The sequence below is a fragment of the Schistocerca nitens genome, chromosome 1, assembly GCF_023898315.1.
Source record: "Schistocerca nitens isolate TAMUIC-IGC-003100 chromosome 1, iqSchNite1.1, whole genome shotgun sequence".
NCBI classification, from domain to species: domain Eukaryota; kingdom Metazoa; phylum Arthropoda; class Insecta; order Orthoptera; family Acrididae; genus Schistocerca; species Schistocerca nitens.
The window spans coordinates 674158120-674170793 of record NC_064614.1 but is presented as its reverse complement, the minus strand read 5'-3'; the positions used below and the strand labels follow the sequence as shown (position 1 = coordinate 674170793).

Below are 12674 nucleotides of genomic sequence, written 5' to 3'. Positions count from 1 at the left end.
TCTGGCCGGCTTACTTCCGCTCTTTTACCACTTGTATTTGGGTGGTGCTGCCACTAGAAAAGCAACTGAAATCATTTTTAGAAATCGGTGATAGTTGTGTCGAAGTATGAATAGCAGCAATGCGGACTATCTCGGCTAACCTTAGTCCCTGTCCATGTCCTCCATGCTCGCTAATTTTTGATTCCCGCTGGAAGTCGAACGTAATTGTGCATGCGCACCGAAGATGGTGGATTCAAGACCATCGAGGAGGCTGTGGAGAGGTAATGCTCGGTGGTAGCGTGGTTCAGCACGAAGGCACGCCGAGATTGTCCCCGCAGTTGTGATAACCATTGTGTCTTGATGGTTCAGTGGTTAGCGCAGCTGCCAAGCAAGCAGAGGATCTCGTGTTCGAGTCCTGGTACGTCACACATTTTCAGTCGTCGCCTGTGATTCCGTATAAAGTCCCAATGCAGCTGACATTAGTAATTGCTATACTTTCCTCCCTCCGCCTCTCAGTGTTCAGTTTGCATAACATGCATCACAGCTGCGGATTCCGCGTGGTGTTTGTCCTTTCGGACATGCCCAAAAGAACAGACACCTTGCCTTCATATGATAGCATCAGTTGTTTACACTCTTCGTTGCGTTCAACGCTTGAACGACTTGACGTGAAACATGTCTTCAGTGTAAACCAAACCGGCTTATTTTTAACACAACAGGACTTTATTGTTCAAGGGACAACGATGTTCGCCTATTAGAGGATGGGGGAGGGGGCGGGGGCAGATTTTGAAAGAAACGAATTTAGAGACTGCTGTCCCTGTTTGAGTCAAACAAGTTGAGTCTCAAAACGCCCCAGTCTTAAAAGCCTATACTGCTTCATAGACCAGATGCAAAATATTTATGGAATGCAATTCTGATGAATCTGACAAATAGCTATAATTTCCGAAAATGGCGAGTTAAAAATCGCTGTGTTTTAAGAATTTAAGAACATCACATTAAACTAAAAGTTGTAGATAGGTTTCTCAAATCCCATACACAACAATAGCTTTTTTGCCAATATATCAATCGTATTCGTATCGTATCCAGACTTTCAGTATACACTGCACAGCAAACGCAAATTTTAGCTTTAACAAAAATTGACAAGACCGAAACTACAGTAATGTAACTCTTCAGGCTTTCCCGGCGAGATCTTGACATGTGGAATAATCGGGTCTACTGCCGGATGTTTGTGTCGCTCTGGACAAGATCCTCCAATACTGCAGTCTCAGGTAGCACCTGAAGAAGGCAACGAGTTACGTGGCCGAAACATTGTGCCAGAGCGACACAAACATCTTGCAGTAGACCCGATTATTCCACATACAGTAATGTCTTTCTTTCGCGTGCACTGAGAACACAAAATTCTATTAACACAAACTACATTTCAGTTCTTACAGATGTTACATTTCGTTCGCTGTATGTATTATATATAAATGCTGAAAACTTTAATATTAAAATTACTTTATAATTAGTGAATTGTTATAATATAATACATTTGGCACAGTTTTCCTTTATAAAATAAGACAGAGACAGCATATACTTCGTGCGTATTTTTATTAATTCACGGTCATCGATTGCTGTTGTTCCTCTCTAATTCTGCACGTCTGCTGCAATCACGTGAAATAGCCTCTTGACGCTGTAATGGCATCGAGCCGTTCTTTTCCCGTCGTTCACAATGAATAAGGTCACCACCTGTGTTACACACCAGGCAAACTGACAACCTGATTGCTTGTTCTGCCGTTATGCAGAGAAATTTGTTTCATAATTTGCAGGATTCAGTAACTGAATAAAACTGATTACTTTTATGTCCTAATCTTAGTTTTTAATACCAAAAGCCGAAGACCATGAGTGTTCACCACATCATCAACACCCTAGATACAAATACCGTAAATAGATCGCCTTTTGCGTATTCCCCTCATATTATGAGTAACAGTAGGAAACAATAGGCTACGAGTCAACTCAGTGGTCAGAAACGAAATCTACTGTAGGTCACTTGGAAATAAATTTGAAATATAATGGAGCAGTACTTTATATTTCCCTAAATGGTACAATCAGATTTTCATTTGAGTCCTGTTGGCTGACTGAATAGTTTATTGATCCAGGTAGCACTTAACACAGAATATTCACTTAAATATGCCAGACAGTACTCAACGCATTCCATGCCTTATTGGAGTATCTATAAATTATTTGATACAACTCTCTCCACAGTGATTGTACACATTTTGCCCCAACAACAATAACATCACGCAGACGTTGCATATTGGCCCCATTTATTAAGATAAGGGCCTAATATGAAATGCTTGAAAGTAATTTATGGAATGGCAGTTGAAATAGAATGAAAATTGCCTATGCAATTACATGTACAGTCCAAAAGTCACTCACATTTTGACTGAGAGAGACTTTCTGTCGATAACGTATCATGTCACAGTTCCCCGTAAAGTTACTTTTTCTCTGGAGGCGTATGTATTACTCATCTTCGAGACTGCTCCTCCATGGCAGTGAACAGTCGGTCACATGTCGAGACGTACTTCTGTTCGTGTGGTATAACTCAGCTCTCAGGGCCACCCTGGCTCACTCCGAGCATTGTGTAAGTGATTCTGAAGGGAGCACCGTTCATCTCCATTGATCACAGCGAGTTTCAGCTAGCACTGTCACGTCCTCAACGCTCAGTGCAAACCACATCTGCAGTGTCCATCTTTGGTTGTGGCGGCCGTTTCTCTGCTGACGACGCTGTTTCTCTCGAGCTTAGTTCAACTGGGCATGACATAAATCTATTTTTTTACGTAGAAAATAATGTAAGTAAATAAATATTCATTATTTACACCCTACACCTTTAATGTCAACAATATACCGTTGGTGAAGGATCACCGAACTGAGTAGTTTGAAACGTGAAGGATATGGTCAAAAAGCTATACGTAGGTTCTATTAAACAAACTTACACCATACAGCAACAGCTTAAGGACGTAGCAAGTTGTTGAAGTTTACTACCTCAAGTCTCCGTGCATGTTTTACGGCGATGTAAACTACTTCAAGTCTCAGTGCATGCATTGCATCCTGCATAAAATTTTGACGTACTGTCTCCTAATCCCTGATGTCTGTTGTACATAAAGATAGGAAACTAGTGTCGTACTAATTCCTTCGTCTTCAGTTGTTTACAAACGCATACCTCACACACAGCGCGTCAAATATTCTTTATTAGCCATTGATTTCTTACTATAAAAACAGTTTATCATTATTTACCGTTTGTACGACTTTCATTACTAATGTTTGGGACATCTTTTATTTTTTTCTTGTTGAATTAAGAGTAAACCCTTAATTTTTTCTTTCTGCTCACCGGTGCAGCAGTTAATTAGCATGTTCTGATAAGAGGACCGCTGCGATCAGTATTTCTCAAAGTACAATCAAGAACGTAAACACCAAACTACAGAGTACACAACATTTAAATTCAGCTGCCCTCTTCTGTGTCGTCGAAACGATAGTGGATTGTCGAGTCTATTACCTGTTTTATATTTTATGTCGTTAAACTAAGAATAACTGCAGCATTATATTTCCCAATACTGTTTTGTCTGCAAGTTCAACATTTGATTGTTAACGCGATTTCCAGAAGCTAAACTTACGTCGCTGAGCCTTCCCAGAGAGCGGACTAAAGAGCCGTTCTCTCCAAAAATCGTGGTACTGTGGCCAAACTTATGCTGTCTCCATGTTACGCAGAGAGCTTACGGAAGGTGGTTCGTGTCAGCCTCGTCGGAGTTGTTCCTCCGTGACCCTTGGTGGCCTCGCTGAAGGTCATGCGCGCCACACGTGCAGCCTCGGGCGCTTCAGGGCCGCGAAGATCTAGACAACTCCACAGCCTACTACTGACCTAGGCTCAGAAACACGCAGCACCTACTACCTCACGTGCAGATCTGCTTAGAAGAAGGTGTGCTGAGGGACTCGCAGTAAACTAAGACTTTTCCACTCTGCAACATCCTGAAACCAACTATAAAATGTATTACCTAAACGTTATTCCAAATGGGAGCCGACTTGAGTGCATAACCCCCTCAGTCCAAAAACATTCTAGATTGGATTAATGAAAAACTGAGTAAAAGTAACATGGTGGTTTCCGTTCCTCAGATGCTGTACAAAATATCTTCCCACTTGAGTACAACGCACATAAAGTTCACACAACCATGTGAAACTGTATTTGTGATGTTGTTCAACTCACGCCGCCTACTGGGTTGTCTGTCGGTTACGTCGTCAAAGCGTTGACTCTTCATGTGAATTCCTACAGAAGTCGTTTCGTCGTAGGTTCGTATGGATAACATCAACTCTCGTCAACCGTGATTATTTTTCACAGAAATGAGTTGTCCGGGTTTTGCACTTCAATGAAGTCGCTTCAGGCATTCCACCCGTCGTTTTCTGTTCGGGAGTCAAGGTGTGGGAGAGAAATTTTGCACACACTTTTCTCTTTTCCAAAACATTGTGGAGAACGTCTTGAATACTTAATTTATAGATGTGTGTTTCAATAACCCGTGCAGAGCAGCTGCACCTTGTCGAAATGCTGTAGCGTAGTCCTACCACCAACACACGGCGACTTTCTGTTAAAAATATGTATTTTTCAAATGCTACTTTGTAAACGGCATGCTGTAATTTAACTAGCTGTTGTACAAGTGTAAATGTGTTAAACTGACAATGTACTGAATATCACAGAAAGTAAATAACAATGCACATTAAATGTGTTCCACACACTATGTGATCAAAAGTATCCGGACCCCTGGCTGAAAATGACTTAAAAGCTCGTGGCGCCCTCCATCGGTAATGCTGGAATTCAATACGGTGTTGGCTCACCCTTGATGACACTTTCCATTCTCGCAGGCATACATTCAGTCAAGTGCTGGAAGGTTTCTTGGGGAATGGCAGCCCATTCTTCACGGAGTTCTGTACTGAGGAGAGGTATCGATATCGGTCGGTGAGGTCTGGCACCGTGTTCCAAAGATCCCAAAGGTGTTCTATAGGATTCAGCTCAGGACTCTGTGCAGGCTAGTCCATTATAGGGATATTATTGTCGTGTAACCACTCCGCCACTGGCCGTGTATATTGAACAGGTGTTCTATCATGTTGAAAGATGCTATCTCCGAATTGATCTTCAATACTGGGAAGCAAGAATGTGCTTAAAAAAATCAATGTAGGGCTATGCTGTGATAGTGCCACGCAAAACAAGGGGTATAATCCCCCTCCATGAAAAACACGACCACACCATAACACCACCGCCTCGGAATTTTACTGTTGGCTCTACACACGTTCGCAGATAACGTTCACTGGTCATTTGCAACACCCACACCCAGCCATCCGATCGTCACACTGTGTACCGTGATTCGTCATTTCACACAACGGTTTTCCACTATCGTCCAATGTTTAGCTTCTTACACGAAGCGAGGCGTCGTTTGGCATTTCCTGGGTGATGTGTGGCTTATGAACAGCCACTCGACCAAGAAATCCAAGTTTCCTCACCCCCCCCCCCCCCATCTAACTGTCATAGTACTTGCAGTGGATCGTGATGCAGTCTGGAATTTGTGTGTGATGGTCTGGATACATGTCTGCCTATTACACATTACGACCCTCTTCAAGTGTCGGCGGTCTTTGTCAGTCAACAGCCGAGGTGGGCCTGTACGCTTTTGTGCTGTACGTGTCCCTTCACGTTTCCACTTCACCATCACATCGGAAACACTGGACCTAGGGAAGTTTAGGAGTGTGGAAATCTCGTATACACAAGTGACACCCAATCACCTGACCATGTTCGAACTCCGTGAGTAAAGCCAGCGTCCCATTCTGCTCTCTCACGATGTCTAATGACTACTGAGGTCGCTGGTATGGAGTATCTGGCAGCAGGTGGCAGCACAAGCACCTAATATGAATAATGTATGTGTTTGGGGGTGTCCGGATACTTTTGATCACATAGTGTATATCGTAAACCATCCAGAAGAGTGCATACGTCCATTTCATTTTTTTTTCTTTTTTGCTGAAATTATCGCTCCTGTCGTATTCCTGAATATTGACTATTCCTGAGCTCCCTGTAGCCCTATATTAATTCAGTGCAAAAACTAGAACCATTGTCTACAGTAAGGAATGAAGGCGAACTAAATCACGTGCACATTTTTCACTGGCTAAATGAAGAGTGAAATTACCTATGAAGAATAATAGAACAAATCGTGGGAAAATGACACCCTCTGTCCGAAACATTCCTAAACTCAATCTGCTCCTGTCGTAAAATAGATATCAGTGCTCTAACTACGGTGGTCGCTTGAACTAACAACTCTATACATTGTATGTGCATTTGACCAGCGAGTTGTGAGCAGGCACTGTAAAGTAAGGGACGTGCCAACTTGGAAGAGAACATGTCTGACACAGCACAGAGTCAATTTTGGTAAACACTTTACGGTACATAGTTAGCCGATGCTTCTCTCTGACACACTCTCAGTCTCCCGCACTACCTCACTCACTGTACACCATGGACAACCGCAAGTTCAAGGAACTGTTTTAATGGAAGAAAGACACTCCAAGCAATGACGCTAGAATCAGTGAAATAGGTTGGGCTTGACTAAAACGTCAAAGAGTTTGGGTGGGTAAGACGCATACGTACGCACTACTAGACCAAAAACAAATGCATATTAAATCTGTTCTATTTCGGAAACCATTCACTGAAGAGCATATGTCGTTATGAAACTTTTTGCTCCAAATGGCCGTTCCCGTCACATCCCATTCCTCCTGGAACACACTACATTTCTCTTTTCAGTTAAAGAATAAGAAAGAAAGACGATTAATAATGTACAGCCAATTTTAATTGCTTCTGATTATTATGTTCTAAAAGTTCTTTAGAGCAATTGTAGTTCTTTGTCCGTTTAGTTAGGAATTACTTCCTCAGTATCTGTCAGAGAGAATTAAGTAAAACAAGTTTCTTTGTGTGACCATTTTCGCAACATGTATATATACAATCTTTCTGTAAATTTAAACTCCTCTTTTTCTGTAGTTAATAATACTTAATTTCCGGATGCCTTTCACTTCTTATATCAAATGTGCCATCTGTGAGCATATTTCCTATCCTTCGAAAAGGTGCGTTCTTCTTACCTTGGAATACGCTGACAGACGTATTTCCATTTCATTCATGAAACTTTGACTCATATTTGCGTTGAAATGTATTGTTTCTAAAAGTTTGTTTTTCGTTTACTGAACGGTGTAAAAGACTTCATGGGATACATGGCAATAACTTCATATTTACGCCACGAGAAGTCTTGCAGTTTTTGAGGATTTGCATTTTCGTTACATGGCGTGTCTTGTCAGACATGAAGACAACATAGAGCTCATACATTCCTCTGTGTATGCCTGGGGGCACATCCGAGTTGGAACTGTTGTAATGTGTTTTTCCTTTCCTGTAGTGAACGTGTGACGGAGCTGCAGCGTATGCTTGACGCGCCTTTGGGGCATTCAGTGAGCTCGCAAGTATCGTGCTGTAGCCGTTCATCTCTTCAAGCCGACTATAACACCTCATCTGGTGACGGACAAATGGGCTATTAGCAATACTGATAGGGACACCATCGGAAAATTAATAGCAAATGTGAAACGCCAGGATTGCGCGGACAAGCGGAAGCGCCGATTCGTCATCAATGATTTCGTCCAAATTTGCGGCATACGTAAGACTTAGACCGAAACTAAACTGACAGAAGTGTGAGATCCAAATGGGCAAGTTTGTAGAAAAAAATATGATTTCTGGCACGGGTCGGGCGAGGCGTGAGCCATTTGTGTTATGGTAGTTCCCAGGCAGCGGTTAGCGTAGACGAAAGTGCACAGAACGGCAATCCGAGTGTCGTGGGGTCCTTTCCCGATGCTGAACTTTCGTTTTTCCTTTTAAATTTTTACGTTAGTTTCACTGTAAATTGAGATAATGCTCAACACATTGTATTTGATGTGATTAAACCCTACGTGCAGTAGAACTGACTTTTTTGTCTAAACTGACTGGTTGCACTCCGTCATCAGGCCACATGTGGCCCACCAGGACCATCCGACCGCTGCGTCATCCTCAAATGAGGATGCGGATAGGAGGGGCATGTGGTCAGCACACCGTTATGATGGTTTTCCTTGACCGGGGCCGCTACTATTCGGTCGAGTAGCTCCTCAATTGGCATCATGAGGCTGAGTGCTCCCCAAAAACTGGCAACAACGCATGGCGGCGCGGATGGTCACCCATCCAAGTGCCGGCCACGCCCGACAGCGCTTAACTTCGGTGATCTGACGGGAACCGGTGTATCCACTACGGCAAGGCCGTTGCCTAAACTGACTGGTTGGGAGGACAAAAAATCCACAGTAATACGACGAGACTTTTCAGAATGAATATGGATTGCCATCGGACAGTATTAACGTGATTCCTCTCAAACGCACACCGCTAGTACAACCTTGCGATGCCTATTGTTATCTTGAGCTAAATAATATGAATTCGAAACTTTAAAACCGATCTTATCTCTTCGAGAGACACAAAGAAATCGCGTCCCGAGAAAACTGCATCAAAATACACTCTACTGAACATCGCTAGCCTTCCTCACCAATATTTCACGAAATGAGTCGTTATGTGTGGCTTACTGCCATACTATGCAATGAGAGATAACCTTTTATGAATGTTTGTTTTCTATTACACACTTTAAAACTATTATGTAACTGAAGAAAGGAACGTTTATAACGTGTGAAGGATGTCGAGAAAATTAATGGTTTTCCTTTTCACGATAAATATTACCCCAGCACGTGTAACTCATCAACTAGTCTCTAAAATAATAAAAATATCTAATTTTAAGTACAAAGTTCTCGTGTATGCCCTAGAATCCCTTACTCGAAATTTATTTGCAATCAAAAATGTTCCTTTGTCTTTCCTTTTAACGTCTTTTATGACACTAATAATAACTAAAATGTATTAAGTAATGGTTGGTGAATGACACAACCAGCCGCAAACACTTCTGAAATGTTTTATTTTATTGTCATAACCGTTTTCGGGCTACGATACGCATCTTTAGACGACTAAAATTTTCAGTTACATAGATGTTTTGATCAACAGCATGTCGTTTGCACCTACGCTCTACAAGAAGATTTGAGTATTTAGTGCTACTTTTTAAGTTTTCTCACTAATAAAAATACGCTACACTGCTTGCATTTATTTTGATATAATGTGACATCGTTGTATTCACTTACATGAGTTCCAGTGGATGGCGATTTTTTTAACCACAACAAAACAAATCGCCATCTACTGGAACTTATGTTAAGTGCACACAAAGGTTTCACATTATAGCTAAATATGTGTAAGGAGTCTAGCGTGTTTTTATAAATGAAAAAACTTAAAAAGTGGCACTAAATATTCAAATCTTCTCTTGCAGTGTAAGTGCAGACAACATGCTTTTGATCAAAACATCTAGGTAACTGAAAATCGTAGACAACTGAAGATGGGAATGGTAGCCCTAAACTGGTTATGGCACTAAAATAAAACATTTCAGAAATATCTATGGCTGATTATGTCCTTCACCACCTATCATTAACGGCCGTGAATTTAACAACATCCATCATGAATAAAATAATATTGAGCATTACATTGTTTTATTTGCACTGTAAGAAAAGTGAAAACTGGAAACAAAAATGTTTCCATGTAGGGACTCGATGCGACGACTCTCGGGTTGCTGTTGTGTACTCCTTCCACACGCCCTGACGCTGCTGGGAACTACGCTAACGTAAATGGCTCACATCTCTCGCGACACACGGTCAAAATTCTATTTTTTCTAAACTTTTGGCCATCCGGAGCTGCTATTCTGTCAGTTTCATCTCTGGCACAGGCCTGCACATACCACAAATTTGAACGAAAACGGTGGTGACGAATAGGTGCGATAGTCTTGTGAGTGTTGAGAACGGTGGATGAAGTCATTAGCGGATCCAAGGCAATGACGCGCTCCCTCCCCATCCCTCCCCCCCCACCCAAAAAAAAATCCCCTACCCGAAACAAAGAAATTACCAAAAGCACTTATATATTACAAATATAAATTTGCAGATTTCTTACCTTACTTTCGGAGAGCTGTGCGGTGTGGGATCCGCATCAGGTGGGACTGACGGATGACATCGAAAAAGTGCAAAGAAGGGCAGATCGTTTTGTATTATCTCGAAATAGGGGAGACATAATACGTGAATTGGAGTGGCAATCATTAAAACAAAGGCATTTTTCGTTACGACAAAATCTTCTCATGAAATTTCAATCGCCAGTTTTCTCTTCCGACTGCGAAAACATTCTGTTGCCACCCACCTACATAGGGAGAAATGATCATCATGATAAAATAAGAGAAATCAGGGCTCGCACAGAAGAATTTAAGTGCTCCTTTTTCCCGCGTGTCGTTCGAGAGTGGAACGGCAGAGAGACAGCTTGAAGGTGGTTCATTGAACCCTCTGCGAGGCACTTTATTGTGAATAGGAGGGTAATCACGTAGATGTAGATGTAGATGTAGAATAAAGTAGCTTTGAAGCTAGAAGACCGAAAATGAGAAAGAATTTTAGAAATTACGTACTGTGTTTAACATAGGACAGATTTCTACTTGTTGTCCTTGTGGACTGTCTTGCGTCCTGACAGTCTGTCGAGAACATTGAACATAGGTAAAAGTTCCCATTGACGGGCTGGCCATATGCGCTGCCAACAACAAATACGACGCGATGCAAGAGTCAGGAAATACCCACAAACCACAGGAAACTGAATAACGCAAGACAGAAAGAAAAATATCATACTCTCCTCCTCTTGCCACAGAGAAAAAAAAATAACGCTAAGACTAACTTTTCACACTTAGGTGAAAATGACTGAAAGAAACAGCCGTCTCTTCATTTTAAGGCTCGCATAACCTTAGTCTACAGACCTGTATTCGCAGTCATAGCATTTAGTGAAGTATGACGGTGAACACAAACTTTGAATCTATATAGTATAAAGTTTGATTTTGTCAAAGTTGTTAGAGTTTGTTGCTACTGTAGTTCTTCTCAGATTTTCGGAAGACTGCTTTTTATAACGCGGTATTTTTCTCAACTGCAATTTCTTGGTATTTATGCTAAAGATATTTAATAAGTGACAAATTCAACACACTATTGTTACACTGAAACGTTTTAATTTATAATTATCACCAAAGACACATTCAACTTTGAGTGAGAGCAAGATAAACTTGGAAAGGGGATGGGGATGGGAAACTGTACCACACAGTGATCTTTCTCAGTACCGAACCATGGATGCGCGCCTCGGTAAGCAACTGGTTCTTTGCTCATCCCAAGAACGTATCATCTGTGTACGACCCGAAAACGGCCTCTTTTGACACAATGGAAGTAACCTCAGAGGGTAAAACAGGTTCGCAACCAGGCCTCCGCAGTGTCATTCCACCTTACACCGAAGAGAGATTTAAACTTTGCTCACATTGTGGTACACCTTCCTTCCTTTCTAATTTGGCGACGAAAGTTAGTTCTGCCACCAGTGCTCGGCACTTTGCGTCTCGCAGTGTTGGTGCAGACGCAGCTCGCTGAGAAGGGGAAGGCGCGCAAGCGGGCCCCGGTAGCGGCTCCGGCAGCTGGCCGGGCGCCAGGCCTGCCTGCATCGATTGCAGCGCGCTCTGTGCGGCGCGCAGCTCGCGGCCTTGGCGGCGCTCGGTGGAACGCACCCCGCTGTACCTGTTGCCGAGGTCAGCGCTCTGCTTTGCTCTGCTGTGCCCTGCTTCTGCGCGGACACGCGGAAACACTTTGACAGCCACAAGCAACTGACCGTATGACACGGCAAGGCGAGCTGAAGGTCAGACCGGCGCTTCAGCACCGCCGTGTTTCCGACAGAGACACTGCGAGGGGAGTTAGCTACAGCGTACGCTCGAGTGTGCTCTCAATGGGAGCGATGTACGCGCTACACCTATGTATGGCAATTTCGTTTGAGATACTTCTGTCTCCTTTTTTCTGGACTTATCCCATATTGTCACAGGATCGGGATGCTAATCTGAATTTGACAGTGAGTTGGTCATAGAGGGACTCCCTTCCTGACTCCAGCACTCCCCTGCGCTCCCCAATTCCACCGAGCGAAAGTCGTTCAAATGGCTCTGAGCACTATGGGACTTAACATCTATGGTCATCAGTCCCCTAGAACTTTGAACTACTTAAACCTAACTAACCTAAAGACAGCACACAACACCCAGCCATCACGAGGCAGAGAAAATCCCTGACCCCGCCGGGAAGCGAAAGTCGTACAGCCTCCATGTAGCGTCTATTGGTGTACCTTGTAAAACTGTGACAACATTTTTGCAATGTTTGCGAATCCTGTTACCAAGGCGGGCGTGGTTGTCAACTCGGTATTGAACTAAAAACCACATCCAAGATAGCTGCCATCGTCGTTAATCTCCCGGGCATTTGCAACCAACACTCCTCACACATTACTAATGTGATATTATTACTCACAGTGAACGTGTATGAATCCTCGTTCCGTCTGAATAAAGTTACTGATCCCCTTAATTCTGTTGCATCTTTTTTTCGAAAAAAAGTTTAATGTTGCAAGACCTTCTTGAAACTATATCGTCTGTTTGGGACAAGTGACCACTTTCCATTTTCTCGTCCCTCTTAACCTCAAATATCAGAGTTATCGCGATAGCCTTAAAACT

General features: G+C 42.7%; 1 protein-coding gene and 1 pseudogene across 2 annotated transcripts in view; one reads left to right on the top strand and one right to left on the bottom strand.

Moving 5' to 3' along the window:
• The window catches only part of LOC126236767 (GTP-binding protein Rhes-like), a 470896-nt gene that overhangs the window by 91441 nt on the left and 366781 nt on the right, over nucleotides 1-12674 (top strand). The gene's annotated exons all lie outside the window — the stretch shown is intronic.
• On the bottom strand, nucleotides 8198-8315 carry LOC126211499 (5S ribosomal RNA; annotated as a pseudogene).